General features: G+C 42.0%; 3 long non-coding RNA genes across 3 annotated transcripts; all 3 read left to right on the top strand.

Moving 5' to 3' along the window:
• Nucleotides 1-387: 387 nt before the first annotated feature.
• On the top strand, nt 388-870 carry LOC129750357 (uncharacterized). Its single transcript, XR_008738384.1, has 3 exons — nt 388-526; nt 587-700; nt 760-870. It is a non-coding gene; the product is annotated as an uncharacterized LOC129750357 (long non-coding RNA).
• Nucleotides 871-11,005: 10,135 nt separating this feature from the next.
• LOC129751021 (uncharacterized) lies at nt 11,006-11,490 on the top strand. The gene is made up of 3 exons (XR_008738563.1): nt 11,006-11,146; nt 11,207-11,320; nt 11,380-11,490. It is a non-coding gene; the product is annotated as an uncharacterized LOC129751021 (long non-coding RNA).
• A 3,038-nt stretch (nt 11,491-14,528) lies between these two features.
• LOC129741642 (uncharacterized) lies at nt 14,529-15,220 on the top strand. The gene is made up of 2 exons (XR_008736493.1): nt 14,529-14,975; nt 15,037-15,220. It is a non-coding gene; the product is annotated as an uncharacterized LOC129741642 (long non-coding RNA).
• Nucleotides 15,221-23,890: the final 8,670 nt, after the last annotated feature.

Below are 23,890 nucleotides of genomic sequence, written 5' to 3'. Positions count from 1 at the left end.
GACCAATTCCAAGTTCTAAAACCAAGTAAGATGAGACGTCGAGTTAAAAATTGAGATAGGAGGTCCAAAGGAATAGTCCAGACGGAAGGTCTGCGGCTTGCGAATTGTTGAGCCGGAGGTCCAACGGAAGAGCCCAGACAGAAGGTCCACGGCTTGAGAATCGTTGGAACGTGAGGTTCAACGGAGGAGTCCGAGAGTTTCAACTGAAGAGTGTTACATTTAAGATTTTTTCATTATTATTCTGATACGATATTTGAGCGAACTTGCAAACATTTAAATTTAACCCATTCCCTCGTAATTATCTAGCAGTGTGTAAAATAAAATGAAAACGAATCACCCCTCGGTGAACAAAAACAAACAAATACCTGCACGCAAATTGATTGAAATCCACAAAGTTGGCAGCAGTGGCGCTAACAAAAAGGCAGTTCCGGGAAAAAATCAGGCAAGGTGGTTGGAAAAGTGCAACCGGTGGTGAAGTCGCTGAAAAACGGCAACATATTGCCGCATCATTATCGGTTTGCCGCAGGTAAGCGGAAACATCATCGTCGCCATCCAGAGTGCGATTTAAAAAAACTCCCTCGAACAGTTTTCTCCACCACAGGGCCCGAAAATATTCTGCTCCGCCAACAAGAGCCAGCAACTTTGTCGCCAGCACGCGAAGCGTGAATTTCGTCCGGTCATATCACTCTCGGAACCACAGGTAAGCGGAAATTAAATTCCTGCTAAAGCAGCGCGCTTACCGAAGCCCTTACTCCGCAGATTTCGCTTGGCGGCAGAGGCAAAAAGAAAATCCGCCACCACCAAAAGCGGACACGAGGTGATCGCTGGGGAAAATTTAAACCAGCTAAAGAAAAAGGCCGTAAGAGTGAGTAGACCATCATGTTTTTAAACTATTCCCGTTGCTGATCGGAACTCTTCATCCGACAGGGCCTTTTTTTTTTTTTTCTTTATATGCGGCTTTTGCAAACCGTTGCGAACCGATCGTCAGACGACTGGCTCGTGTATCGGCACCATTGTCGTACACTTCGATTTCCCTTTCGGGAACAGTGGTTTATAGCAGAGCGTGGAGACGAATTCCGGGAACCACTTGCCTCGGAGCTGAGTTGCCTGCTTGGTATATCGTTTGGGTTGGAAAGACCACCAATTTCTCCCCTTTTGGGCACCGAACGGCCAGATAGCAGCTGTAGAAAGAGGAGCATCGCATAGCCAATCCTTTTTTGGGATCTGAAGCAGAACATTACCGATCTTGGGACAGCTGATGACAGAGCGGTTCGACCTTTCATCGAGAAAACATTGGGTCCACGGAACCGCTGCGAACAGCTTACATGTGCCTTCGAACACAGTCGAGAGTGAAGGAGTTTTTGCCAGGAACGGACGACATCTTCGGGCACCGGAACCCGAAACGAGATCGTGCGCTTGGAGGAAGCGTAAGTTTTATTCAGCTTCAGATCGAAGCCAAGCATCATCAAACATAAATCCAGTTCCCGCAAACCGGACTGGATAATCAGACGTGACGTGGAGGAGGGTCGCGTAAAGAAGAGGAAGTGGGGTGAGCTTACGGTGCGGTGCAGCTTTCTTCTAGTGACTTCCTGGTGAGGAGCCACAAACTAAACGGTGCGGCACGGGTGAGGTCAACCGAAGCGTGTCGCACAAGCAGCGAAGATCGACGAAATTGTTTTGTGCAAGGAATAACGACTGGTGAATTGGATTAGCAAGCACAGCGAGCGCGGTGTACAGTATACGGCACGGATGAGGGCAACCAAAGCGCGTCGTATCTCGCCGGAGCCAATGGCACTGGGACAGTGGGAAGCCCGCAGTTCGTCGTGCAAAATCATCGAGCCTGAAGTAGCCCCGAAGAGGGCAGTGACGTCGTCAAAGATGGTGCAAAATAAACACACGTAAGTCACTAGATCATGCAATTATGGGGGGACAATAAAATGGGTTTGAACCAATTTGCAACAAAACCAAAAGTTGCTCCAAATATGTTTGCTATTTTTATTTTTTCGCTGGTGGCATAGACCACGGTATAAGTTCCATAATAATGGTGCCCAACAAAACGAACCTATTCATTTAATTAATGTTCGTTGAAGTTAATGTAGTAGTCACAATTTTCATTATTATTTTGTGAATACGTTCATGATTATTATGATTATTATTGTTTGTTAATAATCATTATTATTATCGCTCTTTTTTGAAATATCGTATCATTCTTCGTATATTATCGTATCGTAACACATTCCTACTGGTTATTTGATCCATTCACAATGAATTCTAGAATAGAATTATTCCACCTCAGTGATGAGGAAATTGCATACGAACTGGCCTTGCGCCATGTAACAAACCTAGCCCCTAGCACCAGAAGGGCGAAGGTTGTTAAATTAAAGGCACTAGTCCAAGAGGACATATTAAGAGAAACTAATTACGTTAGCTCTGAATACGCGATGTCTCCGGAATCAAATGTCGAAGCCTGTCAGATGGCAATTCAAGAACTAAAAAACTTCGTAGATTTGGCTATACAGAAGGGCAACTCGGAGCAAATGGCTTGCGCTCGGTCGAGATTGTTACATTACCGGCAACGTTTGTCAATAATACCTCCGGTCTCTTCGGTAAAGGAAGCGCGAAAGATTTTAAGCGATTTGGTCGAGATGTTGATTTCTGAGATCAACAGCGCTGTCAATAAAGTAGTGCGCAGTGATTCGGGAAACTTAAGTGGCAGATTGAGTGAGCCGATCAGTGAAATAGCAGAATGCAGAGATGAAGACGACAATCCAAGCTGGGGACAAGCTGTTCCAAATCGACGTAGGGGAGCCACAGGTCAAGCACGAGAGCAGGTCGAAGGTTTAGCTGGAAAGCAGCAAGAGCAAGAGGACGTCCGGAGTCCAACGAACTTCAACATTGAAGCGGAAGTGGGTTCAAGGTCCGTAGACGTTATCGACGAGTTGCGTGTGGATCTTCAACATCGGCAGAGGAGGCAGCGAAATTATGGTGGCAGTTCTCCACACTCCAGCAGAAGCTTCGGACATGAGGAGCAACGAATGGTGAAGGCGATTCACAACTGGCCGTTCAAGTTCCGGGGCGAGAAGGACACGACGTCACTCAACACCTTTCTCGACAGGGTCGAGACGTTTGCCAGATCCGAAGGGCTTAGCGATCGAACTATTCTTGCTTCAGTAAAACACCTTCTGTTGGAAGACGCACTTGATTGGTATTCCAGGGCGTTAGCACAAGGACTTCTTCTTTCGTGGTCAGCGTTCAAGCGAGAAATTCGACGTGAGTTCTTGCCGAGTGGATACGCACAAATACTGCGTCAAGAAGCTAGTTTCCGGTATCAAGGTCCCGATGAACCCTTTGGCAAATTCTACCGTGACATTTCAACATTATTTCGTTTCATCGAGCCGCCACTCACCGAGGAGGAAATGATGTTCATGGTGAAGAAGAACATGAACATGGAGTACGCTACCATCGTTACAGCACGGCAACCGAGAACACTGGTGGAGTTATTGGATGTATGCAGCAACTTCGATGAGACCAGGCTGTTGTTAAGCAGACAGCGCAGGATTCCAATACCCCATACAGCTCTATTGGAACCATACTTCGCTACACCGGCGCCGGGTCGTGCACAAGCGACGCAGCATCAACAGCAGCGTTTCAGCAGGGTTCATGCAGTGGAAACCGATAATCAAGAAAGAGTTGTAACGGAGCAACCGACTACGTCTTATCAACAGGCAGAGGAGCACACGACTCCACAAGACTTCGTCGATTGGCAGGAGAAATACGAACAGTTGTACGAGCAAGTTTGTGCCATGAAGCTTCAACTGGAGCGCAGGCCGAATCGTTTCAACACAGGGCTACAGCAGCAAAACTCTCCACAGCGTCAGGAACAGCGTCCGCAACCGTCTACAACTTCAACAGGTCAGAACAACATGGTGAATCGGCAAGGCAGTCAAGCGGAGAACTATCGAATACAACATCCGTTGCAACAGCAAGCTAAATGGGCGCCGCGGCAGCAGCAGCAACAACAGCAGCAACCTCAACAGCAACAGCCTCAACAGCAACAGCTTCAACGGCAATTCCAACAGCAGTATCAATCACAACTCCAGAACCAGCAGCTTCAGCAAGCAGGCAGCAACATGTACGATATAGATCCTGTTCAGCATGCAGCGTACCGTCCAGCGCTTTGCTGGAACTGCGACGAGGAGGGGCATAGGTTGCCGGACTGCACGAAGGCACAGGCAATTCTCTTTTGCTACAGATGCGGTCGAAAAGGTTACACTTTACGCAGCTGTCTTGTTTGTAACAGCGAAGCGGAAAACGCCGCAGCGAGGAAGTGGTAGATGGAGGGCCAGATTCTTCGCAACACATCGATCAACCTTCAATACCCCCCGACCTTCAAAACATCAACTCTATAATCATCAATCCCGGACATGACAATCGTCCACACGCCGTTCTGGACATCCTAGGAAAGAAAATCACAGCTTTGTTGGACAGTGGTGCGAACTGTTCTTTGCTAGGTGGCAGTAAAGCACTGATTGTAGAAGAGCTTGGACTACGAAAAGAAGCACTGAACGGTGGCATCAAGACAGCGGATGGGACGCCACATAAAATAAATCACTTCACACGTCTACCGATATCATATAACAATCGAAATGAAATATTACCAGTCCTTCTTGTGCCGAGTCTGCCAGACTGCGCCATCATGGGCATGAACTTTTGGCAAACGTTCGGAGTCAAAGCGGTATGCTGTTCAATGATAACTGATGAGCAAGAATTTGAAGCAGAGCCGATGAAGCAACTATCGGTAGAACAACGCCAGATACTGAATGAGACAATCAAGCTATTCCCGAAAGCCGAGGAGGGGAAATTGGGAAGAACGGAGCTTTATGAACACCGTATAGATGTGGGCAACGCCACGCCACGGAAACAGCGATATTACCCAATGTCTCAATATGTCCTGGAGGAGGTCAACCGCGAAGTAGACAGGATGATTTCTTTGGATGTGATCGAGGAGGCAGTTTTTTCGCCATGGAATAACCCACTTGTGGCAGTTAAGAAGAAGAACGGGAGCTACCGCGTCTGCTTGGATGCAAGGCATCTGAATTCCATCATGGTCAACGAGGGCTACCCTATCCCACAGATTTCTTCGATTATCAACAATCTAGGAGGCTGTTCATTTATATCGTCGATAGATCTCAAAGATGCTTTTTGGCAAATGCCGCTTCACAAGGAATCGAGGCCGCTAACGGCAATCACTGTACCTTCCCGAGGGCACTTTCAATTCAAGGTGGTCCCTTTTGGGCTCTGCACAGCCAGTCAAGGTCTGGCGAGGATTATGACTCACTTGTTCGCGGACATGGAACCATACGTTTTCCATTATTTGGACGACATCATCATATGCTCTAAATCGTTTGAGGAACACATCTCAGTCCTTAAGGAAGTCGCAGCCAGACTACATCGAGCTAAGCTTACTATTTCGGCCGAGAAGTCCAAGTTTTGTCGGCAGCAGATCAAATATCTCGGATACATTCTCAGCGAAGGAGGCTGGAAGGTGGACGACGAGAAAGTAGAGTGTATTGTCAAATTCCCCGCACCAACAACCAGAAAGGAAGTCCAACGGTTTCTGGGAATGTGTGGGTGGTACCGTCGTTTCATATCCGATTTCTCCAATATTGCCGCTCCCATAACCGAGCTTACGAAAACCAAAACGAAGTTTCGTTGGACATCAGCAGCCGAGGAATCCTTTCTAAAACTTAAATCGGCCCTAGTAACAGCTCCGGTCTTAGCCATGCCGGACTATACGAAGACATTTTCTATCTCTTGCGATGCCAGCGATATGGCAATTGGAGCCGTGTTGACGCAGACAATCGACGGGGACGAACACCCAATCTGCTATTTTTCACAAAAACTCTCTTCATCGGAAAGGAAATACACCGTAACGGAGAAGGAATGCCTGGCCGTAATACGAGCGATTGAAAAGTTCCGTGGCTACGTCGAAGGAGTACGCTTTGTGGTCTACTGTGACCATTCCGCCCTCAGTTACCTGAAGACTTTGAAGAATCCAACAGCCCTCATGAGCAGGTGGTTGTTAAGGCTCAACGCATTCGATTTTGAGATACGATACAGGAAAGGCAGCTGTAATATCGTTCCAGACGCACTGTCCAGGATAGTTTGTTCATTGGTCTTCTCAATCACGCAGGTACACGATCCGTGGTACAAAAACCTTCTAAAGCAGGTGCAGAATCAAGGTGGAAAATATCCGGACTTCCGAATAGCAAACGAAGAACTCTACAAGAATTGCCAGGTCAAAGACGAGACGGGAGTTATCAGTCATCGATGGAAGAAGATCGTTCCAGAGGAAGAGCGAGCAGAATTGATCCGTCGTTTTCACGATTCGCCTTCAGCGGCGCACTTAGGTTTCTACAAAACATGGCACAAACTTCAACAACACTATTATTGGCCGAAGATGCAGGACACGGTCGCTCGTTACGTGAAGGCTTGCGCTACGTGCAAAGCCAGCAAAGCTCCCAACAAGCAAATGATGCCGCAGATGGGGAAACTTAAGCCAGCAAAGCTGCCGTGGGAGTTGATATCCATCGACTTCGTCGGACCGCTCACAAGATCCAAGAAGGGCAACACAGTTCTTCTAGTCATCGTCGACTGGATTACCAAATACGTCATTGCCCACCCGATGCGGGCAGCCGATTCAACCAAGATGGTCGAGTTTCTTGAGGAAAAGGTATTCCTGAAATTCTCCAGGCCGAGGATAGTACTGTCGGATAACGGGAAGCAGTTCGAGTCACAAGTCTTTCGAGCGCTGCTTAGCCGTCACAACATCATCCACATGAAGACAGCATTCTACGCACCACAGGTCAACAATGCCGAGCGGGTGAACAGAGTTCTCATTACATGTATTCGTTCCTTGCTGGAAGAAGATCACCGCGAATGGGACAAGAATCTGGCAGCCATTACCGCCGCTATTAACAGTGCGAAGCACGAATCCACCGGGGTCAGTCCACACTTCGCCAACTTCGGTCGGGAACTTTTGCTGCACACGGACCTCTACACTCAGCAAGACTTAAACGTGTCAGATGATCCAAAGGTCGCGCAGGAGATGAGGTTGTCCACGATCAACAGGATTCACAAGTTCATTCAGCAGCGAATCAAGAAGAACCATGAGAGAACGAAGGAACGCTACGATCTACGGAAGCGCACTGTCTCGTTCCAACCGGGCGAGCTAGTATGGCGTCGTTCGTTTGTACTATCGTCGAAGGCGGACCATATAAACAAGAAGCTGGATCCGAAGTTCATCGCTGCCATCGTGAAGGAGAAACTGGGAGCGAATTTGTATGTGTTAGAAGATGTCGTCACAGGAAAGCGTGGGCGCTACCATGCGAAGGACATCAAACCTGATTAAATATTCAAGCTATGCAAGCAACAACGCTGACCACAAGCTCACTCGGAGCACAAAACACGAAATGGAGAAGGCTGAAGGACCAAAATCATCTTTGAAACCTCGCCCCCAACAACTCGGAGTAAATAATACCGAACTCTTCTAGTCGAACAACTCAATGGAGCACAGCTGATGCCAATTCGTCGCGGGACCAGCTGAATGGACTCTGAGAACTCTGCCAGGAAGTTCGTCAGAATTTGGAGAGGGCTGGCAACCTTGCGTGGGATTGCCGCCACTCATTGTCCATAATGCAATCCTGTCATCTTGAAGCAGCGCAGCAGCGCTGAGGATAGTAGCACTGGTGAGCCACCGTAGCCAGGCACTACACACCATCACAGGGAACCCATCCAGGTTCGGGATATTGGAATGTTCGGAAAGTCAAGTACAGCAGCTCCAAACACCACGTCGCTGCAATTGAAAGGATTGTCAGGACATCAAGAAGAGGATTCAGCACCAGAGAATACAGTTATGCGAAGAAGTTGTGAGGAGTAGACATCATGACGGCCGCTACTACCATATCGACTTTCTCTCGCTAACTATCGAAATACACGCCAATTTAATCTAGCTATGACCGCTACCCAAGGTAGTCGACAAGATCCTCTCGAGGTCAAAACACGCCAGTCGGTACTACCACAACTGGGAGATCATCCACCAACCCTATCAATCTCCAAATCAATACAAGACCTTCAGCTATGACCACAGCCAAAGCCTGCAAACCAAGCGCAACCGCGCAGGAAATACCGTTAGGCCGATCGGGAAAAATCGTGCATCTGGAAAACGCAGCGAGCAGTATCTATCAGCTAACTCCTCGTGAGTACAACAACAAGTCTAGCTACGTCCACTACCCAAGGTAGTCAACAAAATCCTCGTCGATGCAAAAACACGTCTATCGTCACCACCACCCCATCTGCCATGCTCAACGACTCCGGAAGAAGGCGCCGTCTGAAGGAGATCAATAGCAGCAGCATCAACATCCGATTTTGTCCCGCAAACACGAACACTGCTGAACGAGCAAAGCATCAACAGGACAACGCCCAGTGTTGCTTGAAAGTGGTTGCAAGATTCCTTCTGACTTTCTCCTAGTCCGGAGGACCATAATTCGACCAAGCATCCTGGATGAAAGAGGAACCGAATAGTGACATCTATAAACAATCCCGATTACGACAACCCGATAGAGACAACCTTCAACCAATCATGAACTCCCGATTAAGACTACCCGATTAAGACCACCCAATCAAGTCCACCCGATCAAGACTACCCGATCAAAACCACCCGATTAAGACGACCCGATTAAGACTTACCCGATCAAAACTATACTTCTGCCAACAAACACCCGATCAAGACTTCCCGATTAAGACTCCCGATCAAGAAATTGGTCGTTGAAACAAAAAACAATCTCCCAACATCCCCTATAAAAGCCAAAAGACCTACTACGGTCAAAGCCATTAATGCACAATAGAGCATCGTTTAGAATAAGTGCCGACAGTAAAACTGTCTTCTAGAAATGCGAAATCGTATTAAAATCGTATGTTAAGGATCATGCACAGTTGTCAAAGGGGGTTGCCAAGACAATTCAAAAGGAACGCGATCTGGAGGCGCGGTAAAACCTCTATATTGGGCTCTTTGTAACTTAGAGGACTAAATCCCTCTTCTCCCTAGACGTCTGTTGCTTCGTTTTAACCAGTATACCAGTACCGTCTAGTTTTGTTTTGTTAAGTCCTACTCGTAAGATCTTAGTCATTCTTTATTACAATGGCTATTAGATCTAGGATATTTGTAAGCTGCTGAAGTGGGAATAACATTGTTGAAATTCGAATTCGATGGAAATCTTTGCCAGATCCGCTGGTGCCTACCGACACAATCTGCCATGATTAGATGGCTTAGAGTTGTTTTGTATTTGGATATTTGCCAAGATTAGTTGGTTTTGAGTACCGTTTGTATTGAGTTTGTTTATTGAGCTGTAGACACCTATCTAGAAGGTATATTGCTTCTGAGATTGAATCGGAAAGTAGTCGTTTAAATCCATCGAATGCCTGTGGCAGGTTTTGGAAATTTTCATGGATCCTTGCCATGATCCATGAAAATTTCTACCAAAGCAGCAATGTTGTGTTACATTTAAGATTTTTTCATTATTATTCTGATACGATATTTGAGCGAACTTGCAAACATTTAAATTTAACCCATTCCCTCGTAATTATCTAGCAGTGTGTAAAATAAAATGAAAACGAATCACCCCTCGGTGAACAAAAACAAACAAATATTGCGTATTCAGAGAAAAATTGGATTCTCGCAACGGTAGTTAGACCCGAAATTTGACAACCGTAATTTGACAGCTCTGCTGATGGGTTGCATTTTCGTCAGTGTAGCCGAGAAACACTAAAGCAAATCATCATACAATATGTAAATCGTTTTTTGAAGATGCACTTAATTATTATTTGAATGAACAAATCGACTTCCGGCGAGTTTTATTATTTATTATTATTACACGCTCTTTTTTTTAACTCAAAATAAAGTATGACTGAGGTTCAAAACATAGTTCGATTCTACGAACTTGAAGTTAAGTACCCTTTTTCGTCCTTGCGATGGATCAAAACGGAGTTCGAACAGCGAACTCAAAATTGATCCCATTTTTACCTTCGGCGAGGGATCAAAGCTGAGTTCGACCTTATGAACTAAAAATTGAACTCTCTTTGTTGGACTGAAAACACTTAGCGAGTTCAGTCCGAACCGGAACAGCAACCAACGAACACGTCGCAAAATTTTGACGTTCCGGAACAATTACCGGAAGACTATGAAGGAACTTCATAATGGAATGCATGTTCACCGTGTCAGCGTAAAATTCTGTCCGTCATTGTCACCATATGGTGTGCGGCTTGGAATGTCCGGAAATTTCCGGATGTTGTTTACTTCCCATAGGAAGTAACATCCGGAAGTTTTCTTTGACCGGAAGTGTCAAAACTTTCCACCGCTCTGTAATTGCAATGCATTGTACCTGAACAGCAACATCCAGGTACAACCAATTTTAATCATCCTTTAGTTCCCTGAAAATAAGCTACCCTCGAAAAAAGGATAAATTCGAGTTCGGAAGTTGAAGAAGTTTTTGACAATTTGTTCCGAACACAAAAATTCGCAAAAGATTCAAAGTTTGAAAGAACAATTTCTTATATTGTATGTTAATCCTTCGATTTTATGTATAAAGATGCGGAGAAAAACCATTCGAAATAAGCTCTGCATTCTTTCTTTTTTTATCTTCTGATTGAAGTTTCAAATCAAGTTCACCAAAGTTCTTTAAATAGGTAAACAATGTTCCAATCAGAACGTTACCATGTGCAGTAATCATTTTAAATGGTTTAAATGTTGCTGAAAAATCATGATTGATTCTGAAACATGATGTTTGTCTTAGTAAAAAACGCATGAAAGTGTGCTGAAGATTTATTCCAGTTTCAAAGTTCCGTTTCCATGTTTGACGTTTGCGGTAGTGCTTCTTCTTCTTCACGAAGAGTTGAGAAAATCCAAAATAAGTCTGAAAGAGCAATACCTGCACGAAAATTGATTGAAATCCACAAAGTTGGCAGCAGTGGCGCTAACAAAAAGGCAGTTCCGGGAAAAAATCAGGCAAGGTGGTTGGAAAAGTGCAACCGGTGGTGAAGTCGCTGAAAAACGGCAACATATTGCCGCATCATTATCGGTTTGCCGCAGGTAAGCGGAAACATCATCGTCGCCATCCAGAGTGCGATTTTAAAAAACTCCCTCGAACAGTTTTCTCCACCACAGGGCCCGAAAATATTCTGCTCCGCCAACAAGAGCCAGCAACTTTGTCGCCAGCACGCGAAGCGTGAATTTCGTCCGGTCATATCACTCTCGGAACCACAGGTAAGCGGAAATTAAATTCCTGCTAAAGCAGCGCGCTTACCGAAGCCCTTACTCCGCAGATTTCGCTTGGCGGCAGAGGCAAAAAGAAAATCCGCCACCACCAAAAGCGGACACGAGGTGATCGCTGGGGAAAATTTAAACCAGCTAAAGAAAAAGGCCGTAAGAGTGAGTAGACCATCATGTTTTTAAACTATTCCCGTTGCTGATCGGAACTCTTCATCCGACAGGGCCTTTTTTTTTTTTTCTTTATATGCGGCTTTTGCAAACCGTTGCGAACCGATCGTCAGACGACTGGCTCGTGTATCGGCACCATTGTCGTACACTTCGATTTCCCTTTCGGGAACAGTGGTTTATAGCAGAGCGTGGAGACGAATTCCGGGAACCACTTGCCTCGGAGCTGAGTTGCCTGCTTGGTATATCGTTTGGGTTGGAAAGATCACCAATTTCTCCCCTTTTGGGCACCGAACGGCCAGATAGCAGCTGTAGAAAGAGGAGCATCGCATAGCCAATCCTTTTTTGGGATCTGAAGCAGAACATTACCGATCTTGGGACAGCTGATGACAGAGCGGTTCGACCTTTCATCGAGAAAACATTGGGTCCACGGAACCGCTGCGAACAGCTTACATGTGCCTTCGAACACAGTCGAGAGTGAAGGAGTTTTTGCCAGGAACGGACGACATCTTCGGGCACCGGAACCCGAAACGAGATCGTGCGCTTGGAGGAAGCGTAAGTTTTATTCAGCTTCAGATCGAAGCCAAGCATCATCAAACATAAATCCAGTTCCCGCAAACCGGACTGGATAATCAGACGTGACGTGGAGAAGGGTCGCGTAAAGAAGAGGAAGTGGGGTGAGCTTACGGTGCGGTGCAGCTTTCTTCTAGTGACTTCCTGGTGAGGAGCCACAAACTAAACGGTGCGGCACGGGTGAGGTCAACCGAAGCGTGTCGCACAAGCAGCGAAGATCGACGAAATTGTTTTGTGCAAGGAATAACGACTGGTGAATTGGATTAGCAAGCACAGCGAGCGCGGTGTACAGTATACGGCACGGATGAGGGCAACCAAAGCGCGTCGTATCTCGCCGGAGCCAATGGCACTGGGACAGTGGGAAGCCCGCAGTTCGTCGTGCAAAATCATCGAGCCTGAAGTAGCCCCGAAGAGGGCAGTGACGTCGTCAAAGATGGTGCAAAATAAACACACGTAAGTCACTAGATCATGCAATTATGGGGGGACAATAAAATGGGTTTGAACCAATTTGCAACAAAACCAAAAGTTGCTTCAAATATGTTTGCTATTTTTATTTTTTCGCTGGTGGCATAGACCACGGAGTAAGCCTCCATAATAAGAGTTGATACGGACAGTCTACAACACTTTACGAATTTTCGTTGGATCGGGAGGACCAACATGAAGAGTGTTCTGAAGGTTCACTTTAGTAATTTTCGTTGGATCGGGAGGACCAACATGAAGAGTGTTCTGAAGATTCACTTTACGAATTATCGTTGGATCGGGAGGATCAACATGAAGAGTGTTCTGAAGGTTCACTTTATAAACTTTCGTTGGATCGGGAGGACCAACATGAAGAGTGTTCTGAAGAATCACTTTACGAATTATCGTTGGATCGGGAAGACCAACATGAAGAGTGTTCTGAAGGTTCACTCTATAAACTTTCGTTGGATCGGGAGGACCAACATGAAGAGTGTTCTGAAGGTTCACTTGACGAATTATCGTTGGATCGGGAGGACCAACATGAAGAGTGTTCTGAAGGTTCACTTTATAAACTTTCGTTGGATCGGGCGAACCAACATGAAGGTGTTCTGAAGGTTCACTTTAGTAATTTTCGTTGGATCGGGAGGACCAACATGAAGAGTATTCTGAAGGTTTACTCTGATAATATTCGTTGGATCAGGAAGACCAACATGAAGAGTAGTCTGAAGGTTCACTTTACGAATTATCGTTGGATCGGGAGGACCAACATGAAGAGTGTTCTGAAGGTTCACTTAACGAATTATCATTGGATCGAGAGGACCAACACAAAGAGTGTTCTGAAGGTTCACTTTACGGATTATCATTGGATCGAGAGGACCAACACAAAGAGTGTTCTGAAGGTTCACTTTGATGATGTTCGTTGGATCGGGAGGACCAACATGGAGCTAGTTTCTGAAGGTTCACTTGACGGATTATCGTTGGATCGGGAGGACCAACGTGAAGAGTGTTCTTGAAGTTTACTTTAGTAACCAGCATGACCAGCATGAAGAGAGTTTTGAAGGTTCACTTCACGGTTTTTGTATTTCACAAATAGGAGTTCCAATCAAAGGCTTGAGTTTTCCAGTCGCGATATGAGTTCCGACTGAAGTTTGGATGTGATGGATATTCCAATCAAAGGCTACACAGTAAACGAAAATTACCGAGTTCGGTAATTTTTTTACCGAAATCCTAACATGTGGAGTTCGTTAAACCGTTCGGTAATTTTTCTCATGGCAGAGAAGTGACAGCTGTCAAATATTACAGACCTTTTTCGGTAAAACTTTACCGAACCTCGGCTGATCATATCTAAGATCATCTGTCAAATTATGACAGTTGTCAACGTGACAGTTTGCTATATTACCGAACAACCGGTATTGTTGAACCAAAATGCCTGTAATTATAACCGAAAGGTCGGTAATGTTTAAAAGGAAAACTATAAAAGCTCGGTAGTATATACCGAACAACTGGTAGAATTTACTGTAATACCTTAATAAATTACCGAAAACCTGAAATTATTACCGAAATACCTGTAATTTTTACCCAATTATCTAGAACCCGAATAGCAAAGACCGTGGTATTAATATGACAAAACAATGATTTTGAATTTAACAATAAACTTCATAATAATTTCAAAATATTTATCAAACAATTTTTATTTTGAAATTACCAAGATTTTTAAAGTCACCGTGAAGTATATCGTTTATTCAAAATATTTCATGGTAAAAAATATGTCAGAAACACGAGCACCGTATACGGTATCACAGTGATATTCTTGTGATTTTTATTGTTACAGTGTACTTGATGGTGAAATAAAAATCCAAACCACTCGAAAATTGGTAAATTTTTGCATTGTTACTCATTTACATTTTTCCGTGTAGAGAAAATTTTTTCGCGCTCCATAAACGTCACTTTCCGAATACGAAAATATTGTAACACAACCGTTCCTGTTGTACCCGAATAGCAAAGACCATGGTTTTAAAATAACTGAACAATGATTTTCAATTTAACAATAAACTTTATCGTAGTTTCAAAATATCTCTCAACCGCATTTTATTATGAAATCACTTTAATTTTTAAAATCACCATAAAATATATCGTAAATTCAAAATATTTCATAGTTACCGAAAATGACAGAAGCATGGTATCACGATAGTTTTCTTGTAATTATCATAGTTACAGTGTACTTCATGGTAAAATGTAAATCCAAACGTAGTTAATCTTTTGCTGTTTCTACACATTTACAATTAACCGTGTAGAAGCCTTAAGCCAAATTTGTTTACGCGCGTATTTTTGTCTCCGGAAGATTTCGTCGTGATCTGTTTTTTAATGCAGAATAACTTTATCCGGACAAATTCGGGATTTTTCGGCAGATATGACGAATCGGAACGCGATGGGCCCATCTGCAGTGGTGATGGTAAGTACTATGATTGCATGTATATTGATAAAAAATACTTATAAAACCCCTTTCTTTCTAGAAGACGACGTAGTTCCGCAGTTCCAAATTCCGGCGAGGGCACCTTACATTGCCTGAATTGAACTGATTGATGCCGGAGGTCTACGGGATGGGAGTGCTAGTGCGAGTCATAGGCCTTCTGTGATCATTGAGTGAGTAAGTGTTATAAATAAGTAATGTGTCAAATAAAAAATTTAGTCAAATTATTCGTTCTCCATTTTCATTAATCTACGATAGTGATGACAATAACAAACCAAAAAAAAAACAAGTAAAAAATTATCACCATGTACTAGGATTTTTATTTCAGTGGGTGAACAATGAAAATCATCGGATTTTTATGGTTTTATTGTAAAAAACTGGAAGCTGAAAGAACCATGAATTTCATATTTTTCAGCTTTCCAATGTATGGAAAATCGCCATTTTTTTCATGGTCACGCTGCATAACAATACCCCTTTTTCATGGTTATTTTCGTCAAAACTATGAAATGTATGGTCGAAAAATATGAATTTCAATGTGCATTCACGGTATCGAGGACGATAATATTTATGGTCTGTGAATATGGAATTCATGGTTTTTTCACGGTGCAATCCTATTCGGGTAGTTATAAAACGATTAGAGACAGTGTAAAAAAACGTTTAGAAAATGATACCTGAAACCATTAAAAACATTGCACTTATCTTGAATTCCAAAACGACGGTCTGTTGAATATGGCGTTAAGTTATGTTACTGTTTAAAACTATTAAAACTTGTATATGGAGACACTGTTCTAGGAACCGTTAGGGTATGGTTTATAAAACGCTTATGAATAACGTTTTCAGGGCATTGAACTGTTTCTAGAAAGAGCACGAAACATTTACAGGAATGGTTTTGTAACGATCCGACACAGTGTTCTTCCAACGTTATTCATACTTTTCTCTGAACCGTGCGCGAAAAAAGCACGCACACATGCTTAAATTTTTTGTTTACTTTCAGCTGAATGGAAACACAGAACTTAAGATTTCAAAAATAATACCTTTATTGATTTCTTTATTTTTACTCTATAATTCCTAATATCACACAATTATCACATCACATCACACATCGTTTTACCAGTGGTTATACCCTCGTCCTGGAACGGCAATTGGCAGCGTATTACCGCTGACCGCTTCCGGCAGGAGAAATGAGTCCATCTAATTGCAAGGTTGGCAAGGGGCTTGAGGGTGTGTTTTGCACACGTTTTGGAACGCCGTAACAGGGACACCGCCAATGGAGCTTGTCGTATTTGATGACCGACAGTAGTATTTGCTGAGATGCATTCGTTTTCCCCCAGCGCGGCCAAATCTTTTCAGCCATTTCTTCCCGTGAAGCGACAAATTATCTGGAAATCAAATACGGTGAAAAAATACAAAAAATTATGAAAATTCATAAAAAAAACTTACGTGATGTTTATTGAAATTAATGTTTCGCTGTTTTTTACTTAAAATGGGAATACTTTATCCCAGAAAATTATGGAAAACGCGCAGTGTAAGATGGCTGATACAAATCTGGCGAAGCAAAATTTTCGACTCTGGGCAGTGGTGCCGAGCGTATCGATTTTCCTAAATCTTTGATGAACTTAGTAGACTTTTCCAAATATTTTCATACAATTAAAAAAACTTGATCTATTCTTTTACGCAAAATCTTATCAAATGAGGAGTGGAAGCAAAAAATTTATCACTTATTGTCAAAAAGAGATACTGATCGGTAAGCCCAATGGTCATGTTTTTTATCTTATTTATTAATGGAGGTGTTTGAAAAACTATAGTTGGCATCGTGGTAATTTATTAACGAATGTGAATAAATTCCTTGCGTTATTTGGTAGTTCTTGCAAACAATTTAAAAACAAAATGGCTGAAGAAAACATTTATAAAAACAGCATCTTTGAGAGTTCGAGCTTAACACCTTTAGCATGCTTAGTACGCATTTTATTCATACAATAATGGATATGGTTTAGTGTAATTAAATCATCAACCTTTGTTCTATGTGATGAAATATGTAGCTTCCAAGATCAATTATTTTCGTTGAAACTTCTCTATATAGAGTCGTAGGAAAATTCAAAGATATTTTCATAAATCTGTACTGATTTCTAGCTAAACCATTTGGCATCTCTGGCCGGTGTTCTTTTCATTTTTGACGTGCGAATGACAGAAGAAAAGAACGGTAAAGGATAATGGTTGGCAATCATTTTAACGATTAAAGATAAATTGAAGGAAATCATCCATACCATTCTATCACCTTTCCTGATACCATCACTTTTCCACAGGAACGTTTATGTTTTCGATTTCGATGCATAGTTTAATAGAACAGCTGCGTTTACAGAGACAGTCACTATTTCTGAAGCCGTAGATGTATCGTTAAGACTGTTTAAGCTATAGTTTTTTAGTATGCGGGCGGCGGAACAGTATTTTCCTGCTGCTCCAATGGAACCACAAATATTAAAGACTTTGTCTTTATTTATTGGCAGAGTAGGGCTTTCGGATCAATGGTCCGAAAATCAATCAAAACAAACACTCAGGATGCGTTTCCTGTTGGAAACATTCCGATTGTATAATGGGATAGCGCCTCTCGCTACTGCTTCGCCTGGCTGGTATGCAATCTCGATCAGCGCTCCTATCAGCTATGCAAACCGAGTCGCATCATTCAGAATCATCGGTTTAGCAAACATCGCATATCGGAGATGAGTGAGATACAAACTGATCCATTCTGAATGTAGCTCACTCAGTATCTGCCTGAATTATATGAAATTCAAAATTATTTTTTGCAGGACGAGAAAAATCAAACAGTTGTGCGGGACACCATAAATTCTCAGTAGTTTTAACGTGACGTACGACATTTTAATAAGAGAACTTGTAAAAATTGAAAAACACGGCGAAAGTGAACATCTTTCCCTCACAAACACAACTGCAATTTGATTTTGATCATACTGATGTTAAAAAACGTTATAACAACAAATAAATTTATTAATTTGCTTTATATCAAATCAAACAAAATACGCTAATGATCGGCTTCATGTATCATTCACTCACTGCCTGATCCATTCACTCCTGATCGAAGACCAACAAGATTCGCCATATGCATTGCGCATTGGTGATATTCCAATTTGATGATGGTGCTGCACTGTTTTGACAGCAAGCATCGTGCGAGGTGATCTGTATTTTAGCGATGAATTGAACGATCGATGATCGGGTAGGTCCAGTAGCAATCATTAACGAAACCCGACCGCTGTACGTTCAGGTGCGAAGTGCAATCAGAAACATTCATTGAAAATGAGTGATATTCAGAACACTGTTTCGGATACCGCGGAGAAATAACTTCAAGAACCGTAATTAACTTGTATAAACGTATAATTTAGAGAACGATAAAAAGTACAAGTTCACGTGGCGAGATTTCAACTTGAAGTGAAGAATTAGAAAAGATACACACACAAACAGAACAGACCGTTGAACTGTGTTGCCAGTCAATACTCCTCCTCAACTCAGGTCACTGCTGTTCCGTAGTAGTTTTGATTCCGCACAGTTTTCGCAAAGTTTGTAGCCGAACTCTCGGAAGAGGTTTGGTCAGCAAATCCGCTTTCATTACTTCACCAGGACAATAACGATACTCCACCTGGCCAGACTGTTTCAAATCCTTTGTGAAGTAGTATTTGGTATCGATGTGTTTAGTGCGGTTACTAAACTTCTCGCAATCCAGCATTCGCAAACAACTTTGGTTGTCGTCGTTCATCTTAAAAACGTCTATCTTTTCACCCAGGTCCAACATGAGACGTTTTAACCAAAGTCCTTCTTGGGAGGCCTCCGAGAGAGCGACAAACTCGGCCTCAGCAGTAGATACCGAAACGCAAGATTGTTTTCTGCATGCCCATGATATTGTGCCGCCGCTGTATTGGAATATATATCCACTGTTTGACTTACGACCATCACGACATTCGGCCCAATCAGCATCTGCGAATCCGACCAATCCAGAATTATCCATTCTATCACTTAGACGGAGCTTGAGGTTGGCAGAACCTTTTAGATATCGTATTACTCGCTTGAGTTCATTCCAATCTCGCTGAGTAGGCTTACTGGTTTGACGACTAAGTATTGATACCGATGCCGCTACATCTGGGCGAGTATTCACAGCTATAAACAACAGTTTTCCAATCAATCGCTGATATTCGTGATTATTCGGCAGTAGGCTTGAATCATTTTCTTGCTTATAGTAGCCTACATCCAGTGGAATCGACGAGTCTTTGGCATCTTCTAGTCCAGCTGCACTCACAACATCAGCAATATAGCGTTGCTGACTTACAAAGTAATCTCCTCCTGCGTTGCGTTCCACCTCCACTCCTAGATACTGTCTTACTTCTCCTAAACAGCTTATGTCGAAATTTTTTTTTTTTTGTACATTTATTTAACGAGGGTATGTAACATAAGTTTTCACCCTTCTTAAAACTAATTGTTATTTTACACTATGATTACAATTTTTCAATGAGTTTGGTTTCATTTAAAAAATCAATTAGTAATTTTGTCCTACTCACATCACCATACATGAAATTCTCCTGGCTTATCTTATATTTTATCCTACTCTCTGAGTAAACCTCACATTCAAACAAAATATGATTAATAGTGATTTGTACCTGACAAGTATCACATATTGGTGGATCTTCTTTTTTCATCAAATGTTGATGCGTCAACCTAGAGTGTCCTATCAAGATTCTAGTAAGAGCTCTTTGCTCATTACGACTACAAAATGCATAATTTATACACTCAGAAATGAAAAAAATATGAAAATTATTATATTTCAATAACTCCGATATTTCTCTGACATTAATATCCAGAAATATTAAAAAATAACTATTTCAGATATTTAAATTTATGCATCCGAATAATTTCTTGGCGTGTAATAATCCAATGCATAAAATTTAATAACCGAGAAATTATATATTATTTTGTTCAAACAAACGCTTTGTGCGTTTGAGTCCCAACTAAACGGGTATGAGCACATGCTAGATTCTTCAGTTGCTAAATGCCTTTCAACTTGACTGCATGCAGATTCCATTCTCTTTAAATATTTATCTGAATCGTATTTAAAAAGGATGGACTCAATTGCAGCATGTAATATTACCAGCGAAATGCACATGTTTTTATGCTATGGTCAATTATGCACATTGACCATAGAACATGGACGAAAATCAAACGATTTTCGTTTGGTTTTTCTGTTTATTTCTGCTTTAAGCGTTTGCCTTTACGTTACGGCTCAAACTTTTATTTCTGACCACCAGATGTCGTTCCATAACATTTCTCAATGCATAAATTTTAATCGCAGAAATATTTCCCAGTGAGAAATATCCCAGTAATTACACCATGAGAAATATCCGTGTGCGTAAAGAGGGAGATATGTGAAAATACCTAAAATATAACTGTTTGATATTTTATTTATTTCTGAGTGTACGCTCTATAACAGGTTTGACTATCCTCAGTTTGTTAGTAGTAAGCAAATTCCAACTTTCTTGCTGGGCTTTCCTCAGTGAACTTTCAACCCAACGAATTATGTCCTGCCCTGGTATACACACATTACTCATCTCACCCGTTCTACCCAAACCGGCCAAATTATCTGCAGTTTCGTTTCCTGGTATGCCACAATGGCTAGGAATCCATACTAAAACCAGATCTTTTTTCCTCATCAAGGATTCAATATTTTGTACGATTGGGTGTGATGAACCGTTCTCAAGAGCAACTAAAACGCTTGCAGAGTCTGTGAAACATACAGCTTTTCTATTGACCCTTCTTGCGACCATTTCGAGTGCGACAGCTTCGGCAGAAAATATGGACATTATTGAGGGAAGTTGCTGGGAGATTTTTATTCTAGGGCCAAATATTCCAACTCCTACATGACCATTGGCCACAGATCCATCAGTGTAGAACTTAGCTTGATCTTTGTATTTATTCCAAAGGATATCTCGGAAAGTAGTCACAACTTTTTGCTTATTGTCTCCGGCTCTGCATGATATTTTCATGTCCCAATCAATCGATGGTATAGGATCATTCCATTTCCTACCACCTACGTATAATATTTTTTGAAGCCTTGGCAACATTTCGCTGGTTATATCATAGAAAGTCTTATTTGCATTATTCCATAAGCAGCTCATCGATTTTTTAGACTTTTCGAGTACTCTGACTGCCCTCCTCACAAGAACATAACAAAGTAAGCTTTTAAAATCTTTCCGTCCACTTTCAACCACTAGAGATGAACAGGGAGATGTTCTAAAAGCTCCCGAGCTTATTCTTAGAAAACTGTGATATGACACATCTAACTGTTGTAATTCCAACGGATTAAAAAGTTCAGCCGCATACAATAATTTCGATATTATAGTTGCCATTCCAATCTGCTCCAAGCTTTTCCTATCACCATGAAATGTCAAAGCAGATAAAAATCGTTCTCTTACTAGACAAGATGCTCTGATTTCTTTTATGTGTCTTTTAGCGTTGTCTCTTCTGTTCAAATAGGCACCCAATATTCTCATAGAACGAACTCTTTTCAGAGGAACATCACTTAACATTGGTTTAATACCTTTAGAAAAATTATGGGTTTTTCTTTCTTTGCAAATATGCATTAATTGACTTTTTTTTGGGTTGATGGAAAATCCCACACTGTTGGTCCAGCTTTCTATAGCATTAAGACTTTGCTGAGCCTGACGTAAACCGCACCGAGTGTACTTGGAGCCAATAATCAGTAACAAGTCGTCAGCATAAACCATCAGTTTTCCGAACGGTAGTTTCATTTTCAATACTGGGTTAATTATGTCGAAATTCCTCTTCAAAGCCTTCTCCAAAGATTCAGCGATAAACCTATCATCGCTCGAAACAATAAGGTCATCCACATACACAAGCACAAAACACAGTTGTTCGCCAATCTTCTTACGGTAAAGACACGGGTCGGACTCACATCGTTGGAACTTTTCTTCGACCAGAACTTCGTGAAGACGGATGTTCCAGGATCGCGCAGCTTGTTTTAAGCCGTACAGACTTTTATTCAATCGGCACACCTTGCTTTCTGACCCTCCCGCATAAATGAGGATTGTAACCGAACGATTGCTGAAAAAGTCAAACGACGATTTTATTAAGCGTAAAATAACGTTTGGCAAACGATTATACGAACTGTCAAATACATAGCTTGAATCGTGAATTCTGAAGTGATTGTATTTTAAATATGTTGTTAGGTTATGTAACTGTTAAAAACTGTTAAAGCCGTTGTATGGGAGAACTGTTCTATGAACAGTTTGCTAAAGGTTCAAAAATTGTTTAAGAAAACGTTTTCTGAGGATGAAACGGTTATTGTTACAGTTATATTATAGGAACCTCGTAGCTTAACTTTTTAGGGAAAGGTTTTGTAACGATTCTACATTACGTTCTTCCAACGTTAAGCAAATGATTTATGGAAACGTTTGTGAATGCAACACGCACACATACATAATATTTTGACAGTTGAATGGAAATTTCGGATTGTTATTTTATTGAAATTCAAATTAACACCAAAACTAAATGAATTTTTTTGCAAATCGACTTACATTATGTGCATTTTATTCCCTTTCTTACTGAAAATCGAATCTGTTCAGCACTAACTGACCACAGCGTTCCTGCCTGAAGAAATTTGTGCCGGGAATGTATGTGCTCAATAACGAAATGCCGTTCAGAGTTTCCGGAACAACCTCCGGCACCCGCATAATGCTCGGGGTCGGCAGGGGACGGTAGTTCAGCTGGAAGCACTCCATTACTCTCCAAAGGTCCTAGGGTTGCGTTAAATGTTTCACCGTCCGACATTTTTCGTAGCTGTGAAAAAAAAGAACTGGTTAATGCTCAGTATTAAATAATAATTTTAATTGTCTTCTCTTACCTTGAATTTATGATCCGTTATGCTCCACTTTCTCATAGATTCGGAGAAAATGCAAAGCTTTTGTAGAAAACGCGTCTGGTTCGGATGAAAAATTTTCACTTTTCTTTTTCTTGATGTTTTCTTTCTCGTTGACACGCGTTTCGGTCAAAGGTGCCAGGTGTCATGATTTTTCAGGATTTGTCCTGATGTTCGAGAGGCCGTTTTGATTTATCAAAAACGCATAAATTGTCCTAATTTTTGAAAAATGGTCTGTAATACGTCCTGATTTTCATAAAAATATCTAAATTATAGCTGAATTTATAGTTAAATGATGAGGACATCAAACAAATTAATTATAAAATAGTGTAACCGCGGTGATAATCTTTGACTTATATGATTATAAGTGGTGTTTTTAGATGTAAACTGCAGGCCACCTAAGGCTCTGCTCGCGTCAATTGCATAGTTTTAGGCGTCTTCAGTACCTGTATTTCGCCTTTATATATGAAATTTAAGCAGAGCTGCATGTTATTTCCATCAAATCAGTGGTGTCCTTAAAAAATCTCGAATGCGATGTCCTGATTTTTGTCAAAACCACCTGGCACCCCAGGTGGCGGTCACCTTTGGTTTATACGTCAAAATTTGACTAACGCTGTAGGTAATCGTCCGGATTCAATTTCACCATTTATGTATGTTTTACGTTAATCGTTAACACCAAACAATCACTTTACCTGATGTAGTCACTTTCTACGAAAAGGTAAACGTTTGATTTTAATAATTGTTTTTGTAAGGTTTGACGTAATAGGTACATTAACAGAGATAATTATCAATCTGAGAAACCGTTGATGTATCGTAGAAACCGTTAGATGTAGAGTTTTTTGGTATGCGGGCTTTCACAGCAAACCCTGGTGGCTGTCGGATGAAGATCTCCTCCTCAAGGTTGCCGTATAGGAAGGCTGACTTTACATCATATTGCTGGACAACCATATCTCTTCGGGCTGCAATC

Source organism: Uranotaenia lowii, chromosome 1 (assembly GCF_029784155.1).
Source record: "Uranotaenia lowii strain MFRU-FL chromosome 1, ASM2978415v1, whole genome shotgun sequence".
NCBI classification, from domain to species: Eukaryota; Metazoa; Arthropoda; class Insecta; order Diptera; family Culicidae; genus Uranotaenia; species Uranotaenia lowii.
Note: the sequence above shows the minus strand (reverse complement) of the source record. Positions and strands in the feature narration are given on the sequence as shown.